We start from the raw sequence: 20,345 nt of genomic DNA, 5'->3' as shown, positions 1-20,345 counted from the left end.
AAATTTCAGTTATCTAAGGAGTAAATTGCATCAGTGTCAGTGCAGGCAGGATGCACATATGGCTTTTATACAATTACATTAATCAAGTTATGGTATCGGACAACATGTTGTGGTAATAAGGTTTTATTTTGTAAAACTGCTTTGGATGGAAAAGTGACAGGATGCTGAAAAATATGCTGAAATAGAAATAAATAAATAGTTTTATATTTTTATGCTATGAAACTGCTTTGAGAATCTAAAAATGCAGATGAGCTGAAATATAAAACATGATATATGAAATTAATATCTAATATAATTTTATTTTTGTTAAAATAGAAACTGCTATTGTTTAGGAGCCATAAGAGTACCAATACTGGCATAAAAAAAACAAAAAAAACAGTGATACTCAGTCCTAAACTTCATGATCCTCTTCCGTAATTCGTCATCCTGTTCTTGTCTTTTCATACACTCAGACTCTGCATAACATATTTTTTATTCAAACACAAATGTGTAACAGGTGGGCTTGGCATTAGAGTAATTATGCATGAATGTAAAAGATGATTATATCCTTGAAAATTTTCATTCAATTACATCATCTCTTACTTCAGTGCAAGGCATCAATAGACAGTAAGACTCTTCCAATCACTTTATCTGTCTCACAGAGTTGAGACGGGATGCAGCTACAGTATAACAGGATCAAATCTATCCTCCTCAGGTACAGACAGATGGTTCTGAAGTATCGTACACTCACTAAGAACTGAAGTGATTTCCATTTAATTCAGTTGCACTTAATTGAATCAACAAGCAGCAGGTGTTGGACCGTAACGTGATAACAGCCATTTGTACCATGGTTTGATCAGAACCCACCAGGGGTTCTGAGGTCAAACACAAATAAATCCAAATCCCTTTTGAAAGCAAAGAGAGAAGTTACCAATGAAACAGATACTTAAACATTTTTCAAGGTATGAGATATGCTTTCTTTACAATTATGCGCTTTACACACTTCATACAATGACTTCTCGTTTCAATCATGAGGCGAAGAATGACGGCAGTCTGCAGTTCAAGGCACTGAGCTGGTGACTACATACAGGATGAAATGATAAACACTGAAAATAAGTAAATCTAAGAGATGAACGTAAGTGTACTTACCAGTCAACGGAAAGAGGGATGAAACCAGAGGGGAGGGGAAATACTGGAGGACAGCACTCGACCGCTCTACCAAGAGATGGACAGATAGGAGACAGACAGAAAGAAAGAAAAAGAAAAGAATGTATTAGACATTTATTTATCTATTTTTTACACAACAAAAAGAAAAACAAGTCAAAATACAATAAAGGTTTATAAAATTATCTCTCCCAGATAAGCATAAACAAGACAATAGCTGAAGATGATGCAATAACGGACACTAAGTGATAATAAATAAAAATAACAAAATCATGTTCTGAAATATCATCAGTGTATGGCGGCCTCTTAAGCCCAGTTGCTCCCTATACCTGAGGCAGCCAAAGTTTTGCCTTAGCATTACCTTTACCACGGTAATATTACATGACACTGGTGGCAATTCACATATTCTATACATCCACAAAACCAGAAGAATATCAGCTAAAAGCTCAACAAAACTGTTTGTCAGAAAACAGAACACACTCCAAAGAAAAAATGTAATGGGCTAATATCTACAACAATCTTCCATGATGTTATGTCATGAATCATTTTATAAAACAGACCAATGAGACAAACTTTGAAGCGCTAAGCTGAAACTATGTAGATCCAACAGTACAAGTAATATTCCTCTACAGATAAAACACTGAAGAGTAAAAATAAAGGTCTCATTATGAAGCCATGACTATGAATTATGTCTTACCTTTGCTGTTACCTGATCATAACTTGGTTTTATATGAATGAAGCTTCTATTATCAGCTAATCCATTGTTTTCAGTTACATTAAAATTTTTCCCACTAGAAACAAATGGCCCAGGGCTTAACAGGTTTTAAGTACTTTTAGAGAATATATGGATGTCAAAGTGAGATTTGAAGAGAATGGGAAATGGGAACATAAACTAAAGTTGAGCTCAAACTGATAAGAACCACCCATATTGTATAAAAAAATGTCTTGATTTGTTCTTGAATACTGGAAGAGACAGAGAAAGAAAAAAGACTGAAAAGGAAAAAAAAATACCATAATTAATAAATATGACAAATAAAATTAAATAAATGAGTAGAATATAATTTGGAAATATTCTACATGTTGCTGACTTCGTTATTCAGTTTTATCTTGTAAACTTACAGTAATATTACAGATGCCTGCGATGCCTTCAGGGGACACAATAACACTCACTTGAACATGTCGCTACTTAAGCATAAGTGCGCACAACACACACAGGGGTGTAATCACTCCCCCCACTCATCCTATTTGGCTTGTGCAGAATTTTAATCATTCCTCTGGCTTCTGCTAAATCAACCTTTAATGGGAAACTGTTTCCCTTAAGAAAGGCTGCCTTCGTCAGAAAGAGTGGTGGAAATGAGCTGGCAAATTAGACAAACGGCACCACCTCCGCATCTGTTCTGCTGTAGCTTCTGAGTGGTAGGTATGTCGCAGAGGATAACAGTGTCTGCAAGCAGCTCAACATGTAAATGTACGACACAGAGTGGGCTACAGGCACAGAAAGGAAGAGCGAAACAGGAACAAAAGTATAGATGGAGAGGATAATCCTCTACTTGGTGAGGCAGTTTACATCCTTATGTCCACACTAAGGACAAGACAAATTTCCCCATGTTTCCTGTCCTTAGCAGTGACGGCAGCTCTACTTGTGTCAGTCCTCACCTCATCATCGCAGCTCTGTGTAGCACTGGACAGGAACTGGAGCGATAATGGTTTCTTTATACAATCACTTTGCAAGATAAACTTTGCCAGATAAGCTCAGACAGTGCAGGCAAGATTTTCAGCAACCAAGAGAGGAAAAATTGCAGGTCTGCGGACTCTATTTACATCTGGGATTATGTCGGCTTATTAATGTTGATTTTTGGAAGCTCGTTGAAAAAACGTATCCTGTGACTGTCCCTTTGGTTCCGTTTTGCAGAGGATTTATCAGACAGAACATCTTTTGGATGTAACAAAGATGATTTACAAAGAGTTTAACATGAAAGAACACAAGTACTTTCTGTTTCTGCATGTTGCTAATGTTTTTTTGTTTTTTTTTCTAAAATCAGGCAAATTCTACAGCTGTATGACAAAGCATATTAATGATGCTACTCTGACGTCTGCCATTCGTCTGTCTTTTGCAAAGATCTTCCTGCACGGTCATTTCCTAAATTATGTCTTTCCTGTCACATCTCCAATTTCCGAATCTCACTTTTAATCACTTATGACAAATTGCAAATCAGTCTTTACTGCAGTATTTTTCACTTTGCTTTTTTCCACACAGCAAATATGTAGGTGGTAATGTTGCATATAGGCAATCCAAGCATCATGGAGGACAGTGCACCCAACAATAGATGTGTACACTCTTTTTGGATGTGTACTGAAAAGTAAATAAATATATCATCAAAAGTGTTAAGAAATTAATTATACTATATATATATTATTACCTAGACAACCATATGTTATATCATATTAAAATGCCATGTTACATAAATGTGAATCTGCACAATTTAATGGCTCCAACCCAAAGCTATAATAACACTCATCCTGTTTAATTTCTATCAGAATAATAATAATAATAATAATTATAATGAAAAAAATCACATTCAGCATTCGCACAGTTGCAGTCGGTCCAGTGGGTACTTATTAGAGTCTCTTTCAGGTCTTGAATGGATGGAGTGTGCAATCATCTAACAATGGTGCAAACTGAACAAACACAGCCTCTCAGCCAAAGCGAGTTACTAATATGAAGGACAGCAAGCATAATCAAATTATACACAAAGAGCATTAGGGTTTTAGTCGCAAACAACTAGGACAACAATGGTTTGTTTTCGAAAATGCTCTTTTGTTCGATGAAATGGCCCTTCACAAAAAACAATGCACTTTAACAAAAAAGTCATTCATTACTAAGGAACGAACTTAATATTTCTTTAAAATCTGCCAGTCTTCCATACGAGTAGCTTAAGTAGATCAAATAATCTACATTTTGCTGATAATGTTCAACTCCAACACACTGAAGGAGCAAAGTGAAAATATGCTACCATGGAAACTCCTAACACCGTTTTCAGCTGTTTTCAAACATGTCATCCATGAACTTAGATACCTGAAAAGCCCCCTGCCTCTGTCCTTTCCAAGAATGTGTTAGTGTTTGTCTGTATTTTTAGAGGATGCTATTCCAAGGAACATCCAGTGGTGCAATAATAATTCCTTTGATTAGGGCAACAGGTAATCTCACCCCCGACCGCCACAGGATTTATATGGTGTAAACAGTGGCAGCAGCTCCACCATCATCACTCAACCAATGACAGCTCTACGGGGGAAACACGCAGGGGTGCTGATTAAAAGGACAACTCTGTTAACATACCCAACACACACATGTACAAGCACACAAGCTCCCACAGGTATCACAAGATGGGATATGGCAGGGGGAGTGACATTACCCATGTTACCTGGAACAGCCAACCTAAAAATAGTCTTACATCTTAATTATAAGCTGTGAAAAAGAGCTTGGCATTTTGTCCATCTTGGCTTTGTGGAGCCAAAAGTGACTGAGGGAAGAGCTGGGGAGCAACTCAAGATGGAATGCGTCTAAAAATAGTTTTCTTTACTAAAAGCATCTGCTGTGTATGTGCAATATCAATAAAAAAAAAAAACAATGGCTACAACAAAAAAGCAGAATTTATGAGGTATCAGTGTACATTTGATTAAAAATAAAAGAGAAGTACACCTGGCAGGCAACAACTGTAGACATATGTCTGCATGAATATACTATACCAGCCAGACAGCTAGCATTTGGAATATTAGTTGGGCAAGAAAAGAAAGGTGTCCTTGATTTTGCAATTTTTAAGCAGAAACTTAATTAACTGAATGAATTCAATATAAGCAGCCAAGGGTTAACAAGGTTAATTACTGAAAACACCAGCAATGCTATTGACAAGGAAATGTTATGTTTAACACTACCACCAGAATGTCCTTTATTAATATATAACTTACTGCACCACCCAAGGGATTCCGGGCAGGACCCAAGCCAAATTCATGTAAAATCACTTGCGAGAAAATCAAGATTAACTAAAAGGACTTCAGATCTGATGGTTGCAGTTCATCCCCATTGGATTTACTTAACAAGTTTTGTTGTAATGTTTTTTGGGGGCACTATTTCCTCTAGCTTCTCCAAATTTCTGTACACATATGTAAATGGTAAGAGTCCAAAATGCTCTGACACTAATGTTTTTTCTTCAAAACCCAACAGGTTTTTGACAGCCATTCTCCCCATCTCACTCATTCTTAAGTAAAACAATAATAGACTGAAACAAGTGGTGCCAGGCACAACAAACCCCACCCCTCGCACATATTGCCCCCATTATAAGTAAATGGGAAGATTTTAAAAATTCATAAAAAATTTGAACTTTGACTTACTGTTCCCAAAATGTAATGTGATCCATTCTGGGTCACTGGCAATCTACAAAGTCAGTTTGGTATGAATTCAACCAATAGTTTTGCTGCTACAGACATGTGAAATTTTGCCCATTATAAGTAAATGGGGGAAAAAAAAAAAAAAAAAGATTTAAAAGAATTCACAAAAATTGAAACTTTGACCTACTTTTCCCCAGATATAATGACATCTATTCTGGATAACTGGCAATCTATACACCAAATTAGGTATGAATTCACTCAATAGTTTTGCTGCTACAGATATTTGAAATTTCACCCATTATAAGTAAATGGGGGAAAAAAATTAATTTTAAAAATTCTTGAAAAATGTTATCTTAAACTTAAATTATCTGAAAATGGATGCACATGGCTAACTCCCATAGCCCCCAGACCCAAGCCATCACAATCACATCACCTAAGCCCCCCCAAAACATATGTGTAATGCACAAATGGACAGATGATAAAATGCTGTCCCAAATCAAAGCTAACGTTCGGTAATGTAGCTGGGTTATGGTAACAGGCCAGGTATTGAGATAAAATCCTTTGACAGCCTTGTTAGTGTAACTTCTTTTTAACTTTACTTTTTAAAATGGGGGCGGCCATGGCTCAGTTGGTAGAGTGGGTCGTCCAATAACCGAAGGGAATCCCGCTCTGTCCTAGTCAGTCCGTTGTGTCCTTGGGCAAGACACTTCACCCTCCTTGCCTCCAGTGCCACCCACACTGGTGTATGAATGTTCGGTGGTGGTCGGAGGGGCCGTAGGCGCAAAATGGCAGCCACGCTTCTGTCAGTCTGCCCCAGGGCAGCTGTGGCTACAGATGTAGTTTACCACCACCAGAGGGAGAATGTGAGCGCGAATGAATAATGGGTCAATAATGTAAAGCGCTTTGGGTGTCTAGAAAGGCGCTATATAAATCCAATCCATTATTATTAAAATTTTTATTTCTAGGACCAAGCTTTTCTTGTAGCAGCAACTAGTGGCCATCCCTGGCATTACACTTTAAGATTCTTGCCCACGTGATTCGTTTCAAGCTGTGATTGTTGCCCTTTGGTCTGAAAGCAAGAAATGTGGTTATAAAACAAATCCGCATGACAGCAATAACAAGATGTTCCCAAAATGTGTGTTATAAGCTTGTTTGGACAACAACTAAAGGACTAGTAGCTTCGACATACGTTCCCGCCTCAGGAAATCAGCCTGACACTGTGCTCTGTGGGATTCGCTCTTGGCTGCCTTAGTGCAGGGAACACCACCTGTCAGGATATTAGGAGGGTGACTTGTATTTTGTCCCTGTTATCTTATTTTTCAGTATTACTTTTCCCAATATGGGGACATCAGCAAGACCCTGAGCACCCTGAGAAAACCCCGCCCCCTGTTTATTATGCAGCTGTGTCCCATAAGGCAATGGGGTTTCTGAGAAGGTTGAAGAAGGGTCACCAGATTGGAAAGTGCTTATTCTTTGGCCAAGAGACATGCAGCGGTGACACATCAAAAACGAGAAAAAAAAAAAACAATGGGCGATGGAGGTTTCACTGGAGGCCCTAAAGGTGCTTCTATCAAGCAGAAGAAGAGCTCCAGCCTGAATGGAATGAAAGACTTGAAACAACACTTTTTCTACGGTCCTCCCTCTACAACGTGGGTGAAATTGAAATCGGAGGTAAAGACAAAAGGAGAGGCGCCCCGAGAGAGGTAAAGAGCGATAGTGGGAGGGAGAGAGAGAGAGAGAGAGAGAGAGAGAGAGAGAGAGAGAGAGAGAGAGAGAGAGAGAGAGTGAGAGAGAAAGAGAGAAAGGCAGCCAAGACAAAGACAGAGATGCAGAGACACCAAAACATTTCACATACACTTTGACTTTTCATTTTTTTCTTTCCTCTGTGATGCTGTCAGGAGCCAGCTCCCAGAGGGCCAAAGATAGAGAGTGAGAGAGATACAGGGGGAGTCGGAGAGAGAGTACAACCCAGAGAGAGAAAAGAGAAAAGGTGAGATGGTTATTGTACTTAGTGAGTCAGACAGAGAACACAGAGAGAACATCGCTCCTCATACCTTGGAGAATGATGGACGACTGTCTTTAACAAGGACGAAATTAGGTCTGGGTCTCTCCGCGCGCACGCACACACACACACACACACACACACACACACACACACACACACACACACATCACACACACAGGGAGAGCACTTCTCCCTTTCCACCAATGTGCTGCTGGCTAATTAGCAGATTACATTAGCAGTGATGGAGTCCAGGATCCAGGGCCACCGTCATAGGGACATGGTCTTTACTACTGATGATAGGAAGCCATTTAACCTCAGCTAATACCGACAAGCCATTATGCAGCGTAATTTGTGCTTATTATGACATGGAATACTGTATAGAGAAAGCCTGCTTTGTAACAAAACACTCCAGGATTTGTTTCCTGCTTGATTTAACATGTAAATCTCTCAAAAATGTATCCCTTTTACACAAATGATATTTAGAGCTGCACTGCTTGTACAACTAAAATGAATTTTACTGTTGATTAATCTGCCCACAGCCTGACATGACTTTTTGTTCGAAATGAAAAAATGAATCACAACAATCACAACACAGTCAATGTTATGGATTGATCTGATCTTATGTGACATTCTGATTTTTGGGAGAAAAAAATGCCGTAGAGGCCTCTGATGTGTTAAAACAAAGCCTGTTGAAGCTGTTTGAAGGATTTCCCCATGAATATTTGCCTTCAGGGTTAAACAGCAGCACATAGTGTATATATAAATTTTGATATACACTGTATATACAAAATTCCTACTTCTTACAGAGCAGAATAATTGTGCCATTTTTAAAAAATGTCTTCCAACAGTTGCCAGAAGCAGATTTACAATAGTCCTCTTAGGATGTGCTTTGATTATGACACTTTTCTAAACTTTACATTACATCCACAGCTTGTTATGATATCCATCTAATGGATTTATGTGTTCAGCCCAGAGGTTTGTTTAAATGACATGCGAGAAGTGGCTGATGAGAAATGGCTCGGGGGGCCTTGACAAATATCTGGCATTGGTCGGAAATCCATGTGAGGGAACGGTTTCCCTGCTGCGCTGTGTTTATACTCAGGCCACAGTTTGTTTGTTTCCCTCCATCTGAGCATGCAGGAAGCGTTTTAATTTCATGAGCTGTAAATTTCAAAGAATGCCCAGTAAAATCCACTTTGTCTCTCAACACACAAAACATAAATTAGGAGCATATTAAATACTCGGGGAAATCTCCATTAGATTATGCAAGTCAATAATAAAATCGAGACAATTGTGCCGTGCTCTGGATTCTGCCTCTCAACTTAGCTGAGCAGGATAAGCTCAGCTGTTAAACGTTACATAATTGCTTGGACTTGTTATCTCATACAGTAGTGGGCTGATTAAAGATGCTCCTTTGGCACATACTGTACACACACTCTCGCTGTGCGTCGCTCCTTTTCCAGTCAGACAAGAGCAGCGCTGTATGAAGAGGAAGAAGCCACATTCCTGCTGTTTATCTAGTCATCTGATCAGGCCGGAGAGTCATGTGTTGGAGGCTTCGCAGTGCGCTTTAGGCTAACCCTAGCCCCGTGCATTCTGCTGAGTTGATGTTAGTCTCTTCTGATTGCCCTCCACAGCTCTGTATGAATGAACATCAATAAGTCTGGTCGTCTCTTAAACAAACACTAGAGCTGGAGTTCACTGTTATGTCTACAAATATTGGAAAAGACCTGTGACATTTTCTTTAGTTCTTCAGCTGTCAAGTGAAAAGCCTTGACTTAGACGCACGTGTGGTGACAATTTCACTGGAAATGTGTGTTAGACAACAAAAAAAAACTTTGATTTGAGTTAATTTCACCTGCTCTGTTTGCATTTTCCATTGCAGTTTTTTTTATTTTCATGTTCTTGAAAGCACTCCTAGTTGTAGGTTTGGTTTTCTTAGTTTTAATGAAGAAAATAAGTGTCTAGTGACATTTTGTCATCACGCAACCATGCGTCTATTTGTCTTTTCTAATCTGAAACCCAGAAGCTGTTCTTCATACGAACTGGTACAACTGGTTTTCAGTTAAATATTAGTGAAGGTCTATTGTTTCCCTTCTCAAATATTGACAATGTGATAAATGTACTAATGATTTTGCTGACTTCGATGATCAACGTCAGCGCGTTGTAAAGCCTTAATCTCTCTATTAATGGGCTGGATGGGTAATAATAGCAATCCAGGAGAGGCTGGTACAAAATCAAGTTTTGCATTCTGGAGCGAAGGTCGACAGTTTAATTGGAAGTGCAAATTGCGTTCACATGCATCCCCACAGTGGATTGAGCCATGGGTAAAGTGAATGTGAACACCATGAGCGTGTGTGCATTTACCCGAGGAGAGAGGAGGGGAGGGCTGGGTAATAGCTTTCCTGTTCAGTTCCCATGTATTTTTAGAGTCACACGTGTAGATGAGCTGCACTTATTATCACTGAGGTGTTGTTTTTGCTTCTCCAAAACCACATTTACACAAACCAGGATGGCCCCCGCTGTGGCTACTGTAAAAGCAACCTTAATGCTGCCAGTTTTTTGTTAAGAAATAGTAAATATTGACTCGATGAGTGTCGTTCCCATCTGTTGGTGTTAGCAGCTCCCTCTCTTTCAGCCTGCTCTGTCTCATCTCTCGCTCTCCTCCCTGCTGCTGGCTCAGAGTCTGCAGAGAATACCCCTGTCATTACATTCACCCTCCAGCCACATTTACCCTTGTGGTAAAAGACACTCACTCCCATCATTGATCTCTCGTTTCCTTTAAGTAGAAAAGTGTGTGCTCGCATACGAATATACAACATCTGGACCATTGAGGCTGATAGTGGTTTTCATCAGATGTTTGTGCTAAAACCATTAAGGCCCCGGCATTATCCTAAAACCCGAGGCTTCTCTGGAAACTGTTAATGTTCACCACCATCAACCGTCTTGCAGTTGAAACTTCACTTGGTCACGTAAAAGTACACAAACATCAGGCCAGATCATAAAGGCGCGCGCACACACACACACACACACACACACACACACACAGACACAGAGTCTAGCACAAACAATAACATTGGTCTACTAGTAACCTGCTTCCAGAATAAAAGTAGTTAAACTTTAACAAATTTGGGTCACTAATAAAGAAAATGAGTGCTACTTGTAATTCTAATTCTAGTCTTAAGTACTAGTTGGTTACAGTACAAAATATAGTATTGTGTCACATTCTGAAATCCAAAGATTTAATGACTAAATAGGTGTTACTCAAGAAATGTTTGTCACTGAGCTACTAACTCTACTTCAAATCACTGTCTGCACATCACAACAGATTCCCTCTGGGGCAAGATTATTAAATGTTACAATTGATCATATAGCTCAGAAACACTACCCAACCAGCACTTTTGTCATTTGTTTTCCAATTCATCTCATCAAAAGTGTAAGATTTAGTACATCTTATCTCTTGCTAAAAAAAATGAAAACTAAAAATTCTGGAGCAGACTGAATGATCAAAAACTAATAAACAGAGTACATGTGACATGTGGTTTGAAAGGTTAAAAACATACGAACATTGCACTTGGTGGCAAAGAAACCTTGTACAACACTGTGCCTGATCTTAAAGATAGAAGCAAGCATTATAAGATTCAAATATTGCTGGATCAGATCATAATTAAACATAAATCATTAAGGTAACACCAATAATTCAAATATAAGTCATGTAAATGTACCTTATGTAACTTCTTCTTTCATGTGGGTTTCTGAACATCTGTCCTTGCTCTTTACATTACAACCCTCTCCAGCACATTTACATAAAGATATAACTGATTGTTTTCTATGCCAGAGGAATGAAGAGGAGTGGAATAAATTTTAACTCAAGCTTCTCTGACAGTGAAAATAAAGCTGGTTGTAGGATGGCTTTTATGGGTGCTAGTTCCACGCAAACATCTGCTACTGTTACCCACAAACGGACTTGAAAGTAAGCTTAAATTAATGCTCAAAATCTCATATTAAACCTAAATACATTTTGTTTGGTACTGGAGTGAGCCATTTGTCATTTAATACTTAGTGGTAAGGGTTTATACAATACGTCTGATGCGCATTACTAGCAACATAAGAACCATTAATTAACATGAGCAAATGCATAAACTAAGTCTAAAACTAGCAGTGAAAAGGCTGAAATAGATTTAAAAAAAAGTTTAATATTAGTGAACGTCTATCTAAAATGTAAATATGTATATTACACAAGCATGCACATACACATACATATATGTAACATGTGCTCAACATTTGCACAATGCACATTCTGCACTGGTTTCCACACTATGTACATATGAGAGTTTGATGGTTAGGTAATATAGTATTTTCCAGTTACTTAAATATTTATATCATATTTGTATTCATGTTCTGGCAGGCACGTTTACTGTACTGCCTTGTGGACAGTTCTTACATTTCATACCATGAGCATGTGACATAAAAATCTTGAAATACTATAGTTGCAGGTAAAAGCAACTTCATTTTAGTCTAAAGTTTGAATTTTCTTTAAAACCACAAATTCTAGACATCTGTTGTGGGTCAGATATGGTCATTGGTTTAGTTGGTGTAAAAGAATAAAATGGTTTTGCATACTACGGGCCCTTTAACATAATGGTTTTCATCCTTCCATATCAGCTCCTTAAACCTAAAACTAAAATTAAAAACTAAATAAAAGCTAAATCTAAATGAGTCAGTTACTGAAAATACAAAATAAATGTACAGCTATTTCATTACATTTAGAACTAACTGGAAAAAAAAAAAAAAAAACTGAAACACATAAGTGTGATATTTTGCTTTTTTTAAAAAAAGGAATTATGAATTTTAAAACATTTCCCTGTGGTCTACATAAACTGTAAATGGTCTGAATTCTTCATTAATTCAACTCCACAGGTCCATCTTCAACCCTATTTCTGAGTAATGACACCAGAAAGGTCATTTTGAGTGCTGGCCCTTTAAATGCAAATGAGCCACTTCACGCCCCACCCCTTCAGGTTGTTGGCTGTGCTGCTCTGTCCCGTTCAACCAACAACTGAACATTTTAGGTAATCGGCTCAAAGTTTGGACATATATTCAGTTTCTACTACAACCGCTGCTGCTGACAAACAATTATGGCGTACTCAGAGAAATGTTCGTCAGAAGTCTTGACCTTATATGTGCAAACATTGTGACGCAACTAGTTATAAAACGTAACAAATTAAGTAGGAACTGAAATGGGTTGTAGAAATCCACTCGATTTTTGCCGGAATGAATATAAAGATAGCTTTGCAGCACCTGGAGGGTTCAAATTCAAACTCTTTGAACTAATATGGTCCCCAAATACACAAATAAATGTACCAAAGACTAATAAGAGTGGGTTTAGCAAAGTATGACCCCTTTAAGAGAAATATAAACTGCTTCCCCAAACAATTATTGAGATAAACTATACCATAATCAGGAAAACTGCATATATCGATGCATGTCTTTGTCTCTCATGACTTAAAAAAAGGGGGGGGGGGGGTGCTCTATTCTGTCATATCTCTGCTCACTTTAGGACAAACTGAAAAAAAACAACTCCATGTGCTCCAGCTGCTTCTTCTTCTGCAACAGTCTGAGGCTTGAGAAACACTTGAGAATCAAATGGGAAAGTTGTATCATACTTTTAAGAAGGAGCAAAAGGGTAACCTCTGTTCAAACGGCTGGACGGGACCGATGACCTCAAGTGTTCAGTGTCATATAAACATGTTAAACATGTTTCTTATTTACAAACTGATCTGCGTTTGAGCCCCATTGGTATGTAATCATACCGTCCGGCAACAACCAAAAATAGTCAGAAATTAATAACTTACAGTGGGAAGAGGAGGACAAAATATACTGTGTGTATAATAAATCACTGTGCGGTAATTCAGATATTAAAACGTACACTTGAATGCGCTCACGATGCCACTTATGCATGTAAAATTTCATGTAGAGTTTTCCTGCATATCATAGGAATGTTTACTCTGTGTTCTAAACTCATCTTGCAAATTAAAAACCAAAATGTTGAACTCCCATGAACTTTTCTGGAGTAAATATCTGTCCGTTTGGTTTTATAAGATAATAAACACTAGAGCTCTGCCCCTCATTCATTCAAATTACAGTACTTTTATATTTATCACCGTTATATGCCATATGCTTGATTGTTTACTGAGGACAAATACTCTTGAGGGATAATGAAAATGTATGTAGTGCACTCGCCTCTAGAAAGATTCAGCTTAAAACACCTTCATGCAACACATTACATCATTAATACAGATTACATCATTAATACAGAACATATTATAGAGCAATCACATCACAATGCCATTACAGTGTGGAGCTTGGCATGAGGGCGAGCAGCAGCAGCAGCCATGCAACCTGCTTATCAGTGACGGATGTCTGCCTGTGGATCGTTGCGCGGCAGATACACTGAAAAATTAGGCCTTTCACTTTCATCATTCAGCGGATATCCAATAAAATGGCTGTCATTTTCAGCTCTCAGTGCAACTTGTTTGCAACGCAGGGCTTGTTTTCGGAGGAAAAGCATCTGTATTCTTTAATGAGACTTCAAAGACGGAGGGGCAAAAAAAGTTAAATATATGGATCTGTCCGAAACACTGAATGGAAGGAAAAACCTTATCATCCTTCACCTTTTTGTTGTTTTTATGTTTTTCCAATGTGTGTTACCAGCAACACAATTTAGTTACCATCACACACATACATTACATGACTTGTCAGGTGCACAATGCAAACAGCTGAATCAGCTGACTTATTAATCCAGGGTTTCTGCTGGTTTTAAAACCTTTCCAACACCATTATGAATGCAAATTTCACATCCACATTGTGAATGAAAGTATAAGGTAAAATTGGACTTGACTAACCGTCCCAGTGTGGATAATATTTGGTTAACAGTAGGAGTTTGCTGATGCCTTTTTATAGCAGCTTTCTCTTTTTTTGACTCTGCTTGTGACTCCTAAGTTCCATATTTGAATGATTTCTTGCTTCATATTTGTGGTTTTCAAATGAATTACTGAACACTAAACGTGTTGTTCTGGAGCCAGATCTCATTGAATGTGCACTTAGCAATATTAGATGAAACTAACAGTAATACAATTTTACTGATAGAAGTTGCCGTTATTTTTAATAGGAGGAAGAAACCCCACATGTGCGCGCACACACACACACACACACACAGCATCTTGACACACTAGATATAACTGAACACCAATGAATTCTGATCAGACTGTAATATTTGCATTAGTTCTTTGTGGTGCCATGTCAGGTTCCACTTGATACAGTCTGATCAATACATATTTTCCAAAACAAAATATTAAAAGTCCAAGCATGTGCAGTTTTATACAAGTGACATACGCTTCATAATCCAATCAATACTTAAGAAAAAAAAATGTATTTAGCACATTTTATGACATTTTAATCTCTAAAATTCAAGTAATATAATAGACATAAGTAAGACACTGAATAGCCATCAGTACTCTTAGGCAGAAGTGGAACACAGTTAAATATCAAATGAAAATAAGTGTGTACATTATTGTAAAGATCACCCCAAAACTCACCAGTTCAGCATCAATAATGTTCAGCGGGAGAAGCTCATGTCTTGGCCTGCAGAGACAAAAAAGGACATTCAGTAAGAAAGGGAGAATTTCATAAATCACAGAGGCCTGAATGTGGACTTATTTGGCCGAGGTCTAAACCCGGAACAGAGTGGGGACGGCCGAGAGTGGAGATGGAAGCACAAAGATGGAGAGACATCCCACTACTCCTCTGCCAAGGAAAACATAAAGTCAATCGCAGCATTGACAAACAGCATCACAGCACAGATATGTAGTCAGACTTTAACGGCAGCGACGAGTGTGTAGGGGGCTGTGATGCGATATGTTTTGAACATACAACACTGGGTGTCAGTCGGTGTTGTCAGGTTTTATCTTATCTGTCGGCCTATCAATCCGTTTGGCTGTCTGTCTGCACTCCCACGTTCACAGAGCTCACTGTGACGTCTTAAAACATCCACAGGGATGACTGACATGCTTTTTTCACAACTGCCTTGCAAAGAAACTGCGTTGTGATAAAAACATGATAGCCCCATCAAAACAAAAGCACAGAACTAGAGACAGCTGAGCTAATCAACACCAGACACTCCTAATTAAAAAAAAAAAGGAAGCAGCACAGGAATAAATCAAACAGTGGAAGAGCGAGGAAGCACACTTGCCTTCAAATGAAAGCAAGAATCAGAAATATACAGTAAACTGGCAGGAGGAAGAAGGAATTCCAACTCAAGTCCCACTAGAATAAACCTCTAACCTTGAAGAAATTCAATATGATGCTGGCAAGTACACCACAGTGAAAACATGCAAACAAAAGAGGAGATTTTCTCACTTCACTGCTGGTTAGAACGAGCCTCACAGCCAAACTACAATCATTCCAAAACATTACACTGCAAAAAATGCTTCTTGGACAGCTAGGCTCGCCTGAGATTTACACATTCATCCTTTTCCATTATGGTGTCAAGGAGTTAAGTGTTCACTGACGGTTGTATTGTTATTTTTAAGTTATTAAATCTGCGAAGAAGTGCAAACAACCATTGCTCCTTCAATTTAAAACTAACAATCATCTGTAAAGATCATCTTTGTTAAAATAACTAGGATTATTACACTGATGACAGTCAAATAAACAATGCACAGCACCATCCACGTTTTCTAAATCAACTAAAAATGTGTGCTAGAGCCGTACACCACCGAGTGTACCAAAGACATAACACTTACACTATCATCTAGTCCAAAAAAGGAAACAATACAAATAACCTGCACACCCTCAGTTAGCCTTTAAGCTTCTTAGTCCACCTCTATTCATCGAAATGCTTCACAGTCTGCGTTTAAGCCACAGGTAGGAGATTGTTATTGTGTGAGGGAGGGTAATGTTTGTCTCTGTAATCACCGGTGAAACGTTTACGTGGCCGTGTCAGTAAGCCGGAGGAGAATTTGTTTTTCTTTACATAATGGCTGTGATCTTTCATAAGCAGCAGAGGACACACTTTAGGACCCTCTGTAATTTTACAACATTACCCTGCTTCCTTCTATGGTACCTGTTGAGATGAGATATAGTGAAAGAACAGCATTTCTATAATACTGACATGTGACATTTCAGGTTTCTAATGAGATGTAGAGGAGATTAATCAATCCATTCTGAATCCTGCGGCCATGTATGCATTAACTTTTAACAAAAAGCTCATTGTGGAATATTTACACTGCAAATAGACTCATGGAGTTACCCACAGGTTATGCCAAAACAAATAACACCCACTACCTTCACAGTGTGTTTCTGAGAAACAGGTTTTTATAATAGAAACCTGCTGTTTGTCCCTAGAAACAATCTAATAGCACTGTCATGTGTTCTGCCGTTATAAGGACACCGTTTGATATAACTGCCTGAGAATAAAAAAGATAAAATGTCCCAGAGAGCAGACTAACATTGATTTCACCTAGACTCAATGTCAAGGAAAGATAAACCTCTTACATTTAGCATTCATTCTTTCTACAGATTAAACAGCAAACACACAACTAGACATAATTTCAGTAGATCTAACAGTGATAATATTTTTCATTGATTGAACGTTCATGCAGCACTGAAACAGACAGAAAATAAACACAGCTTCAGGGGGCAACCAGTACTTTCTGATGGTCCTGACAGAAAATCAATGCCACCTTGCTGTTTGGGATGTATGCATGGCAGCTGCAGCTCACACATTCATTAAACTGCCAAACCCGCCTAGCAGCAGCAGCAGCAGCAGCATGTAGTCTCTGGGTGCACCACATCCTCAAATCAAAGAGAAAATATTCTAGGGCAACACTCTGCGAATCTCACAGTGCACCTACAAGGATGTGCACACATTATGGTATATACTAGACATAAACAACCAGGATATGTCGGTCGGTCCGTTGACTTTTATGGCCCCTGTGCCTGTCTGTCATCGGCCGGCTGCTGCTGCTGCTCTGTCCCGCTACAGCTAGCACCACCGGCTAGCCTCCCAGCCGTTGGAAACATCATTAACCCCTGAATTTTATCAACTTTCAAAGAAGCGCCCGCTTTCGGTGGCATCATAAATACCTGGAAGAGGAGTCGGAAAGCCGAGGAAAGCGGGAGGAAATTCTGTATCAAATTGCTAAATGGTCCATTTTAATGCGTCTGGCTATAGCTAGCTAGCAGAGGCTACTGTCTCCAGCTGCGCGTGTGACAGAGGCAGAGATGATGTGTGATGTCTGAATGATGCGAGGAGGATTTGGAGTGCGCGTGATGGAGTTTAGACGCAGGGTCCTGTCAACACCACATAAACTAACACACACAAAACAAACCTAACACACTTCAACCTGGTTCCGGAGCACAACTCTGAATATTCCGTTAGCGGCTACAGGAGGGTGGTCGAATGGGTTTGTGTTTGTTTCTTACGTGATTTCGGGGCTGGTGTTAATCCGCCTGTGAAAAGAGACGATGCCGTGCAGAGTCCGGGTCCGGGATTTGCTCTTTGTCGGCCGTCTGTGTGTACATATATATATATATATATATAAATGTGTGTGTGTATGTGTGGTGTGTGTGTGTGTGTATGTGCTCCGCCGCTCTATCCCGTCTCCCTCCGTCTGTCTGCTCCGCTCCGTCTCCCCTCTGCTGGAGTGTCCCGGTGCTCTTGTACCACTCGCCCTCCAGTGGAGAATGAACGGCCTTGATGCGCTTTGATTAGGAACCCCCCCCAACACACACACACACACACACACACACACCCTCCCCCCCCCCCCCTCTTTCACCAAACGTGCCTGCGCGTAAATGGCAAGTGCGCGTGCGCGGCTGTGAGCGTGTGCGTAAATGAGTGAATGAGTGTGCGTTGGGTTTACAGAGTGAGTCATCCAGCAGAATCAGATGCAGCTCCTCCCTGCTTTTTTAACAGCTGACTACTGTAGGCTCCATGCGCTCATAAAGACAAACACCGCCCCCCCACCTCCTCCCACTGTGAAGTCACAGTAACGCTGCCCTCCTTTTCTATAGGGACTCCACTGTGGGTCTGACTCTGACTTTGTTGCATTCATTTTTATATCACTTCATATAACAGTAATCATACTGCACTGCACTGTAAAAAAAAAAAAAAAAAAGGTAGAGGATAAATAACATTTTGGGGGGGGGGGGCTGACATGAACTCATCCTGCATTATGTTCAGATGAATCAAAGTAAAGTCACTTTTTGCCTGATGTAATCACAAATACGATCCTATGCAGAGCTGAGCGTAGATGACAGAAATTTCTGAGTGCTGGAACTGGGGGTGTAAAAAAATATTGGTTCTGCAATATATCGCGATATCTCATTTCACAATACTGTATCGATATTAAAAAGTACTGTATCGATATTTTTTGCCATTTATTCAAATGCAGATATTGTGGAGGTTCGTTTTAGTTTTTTTGTTTTTCTTTTTTGTTTCTATTTTATTTATTATCTAACACTCTTAAAAATACAGGGGTTGGACAAAATAATGGAAACACCTTCACCTCAAGATGAAAATGCCCCAATCCATACAGCTAGAATTGTTAAAGAATGGCATGAGGAACATTCTAATGAAGTTGAGCATCTCGTATGGCCGGCACAGTCCCCAGACCTCAACATTATTGAGCATTTATGGTCAGTTTTAGAGATTCAAGTAAGACGTCGATTTCCACCGCCATCGTCTCTAAAAGAGTTGGAGGGTATTCTAACTGAAGAATGGCTTAAAATTCCTTTGGAAACAATTCACAAGTTGTATGAATCAATACCTCGGAGAATTGAGGCTGTAATTGTCGCAAAAGGCGGACCTACACCATATTAAATTATATTTTGTTGATTTTTTAAGGTGTTTCCATTATTTTGTCCAACCCCTGTACTACTACTACTACTACTACTACTACTAATAATAATAATAATAATAATACATCGGTTTTATATAGCGCTTTTCTAAGTACTCAAAGATGCTTATTAAAATGCTTATTATTAAATAATATTAGCTCCTTTGTTGGGATTGAACTAAAATAATGTTCTGATGATAGTTCTGAACTAACAGAATACGAACATTTGAACAGGATCTTAAACTGTAATGTCTGTAAAACAGAATTTAAGTTTTAAGACAGGAAAATTTTGTGATATAGCATTAGATCCTGTTCTGATCAAATAAAAATGTGTTTAGTATTTGGACATATTTCTGGTGTAATTCAATTCTTCAAGGAAATAATCATTGAAAAGAAAAGAAACAAACAAAAAATTGCCTTTTTAACAGTATCATGATACATCGCGATATATCATATTGTGATCCTAGTATTGTGATTTGTATCGTATCGCCAGATTCTTGCCAATACACAGCCCTAGTTGGAACATGAGGGGGAAAAATATTCTCCAGAATCTAGAAATATTTAACCCTCAAAGACCTAAACAACCTCCAGTAACTAAAAGCATATTTTCATCTAAAGTGTTAAATAACTTCTGAAACATGAATCCTATCAATATATTGAAATAATTCAAATAAAATGCAGTTTCTAAGCTTTTCAGTGTCATCAGATGTGACCCGTTTGGACCCACACTGCATTGAAAATAAATAAATAAATAAATAAATAAATAAATAAATAAATAAATAAATAAAAGTAGAGGATAAACAACATTTTTGGGGGGCTGACATCATTTTGACATGAACTCATCCCGCATCATGTTCAGATGAATCAAAATAAAGTCACTTTTTGCCTGAGCTAATTACAAATACAATCCT

At 38.7% G+C, this 20,345-nt stretch overlaps 1 protein-coding gene across 1 annotated transcript in view; it reads right to left on the bottom strand.

The window, feature by feature from the left end:
* Positions 1-18,261, bottom strand: part of plcb4b (phospholipase C, beta 4b) — a 73,506-nt gene extending 55,245 nt beyond the window's left edge. Inside the window, 3 exon segments of the mRNA XM_030129017.1 lie at positions 1,129-1,194; positions 15,133-15,178; positions 18,020-18,261. The gene's annotated coding sequence lies outside the window, so the exon portion shown is untranslated.
* Between the last annotated feature and the right edge of the window lie 2,084 nt (positions 18,262-20,345).

This window comes from Sphaeramia orbicularis, chromosome 24 (genome assembly GCF_902148855.1).
Source record: "Sphaeramia orbicularis chromosome 24, fSphaOr1.1, whole genome shotgun sequence".
Classification (NCBI taxonomy): domain Eukaryota; kingdom Metazoa; phylum Chordata; class Actinopteri; order Kurtiformes; family Apogonidae; genus Sphaeramia; species Sphaeramia orbicularis.
This window is presented reverse-complemented; position numbering and strand designations above follow the sequence as displayed.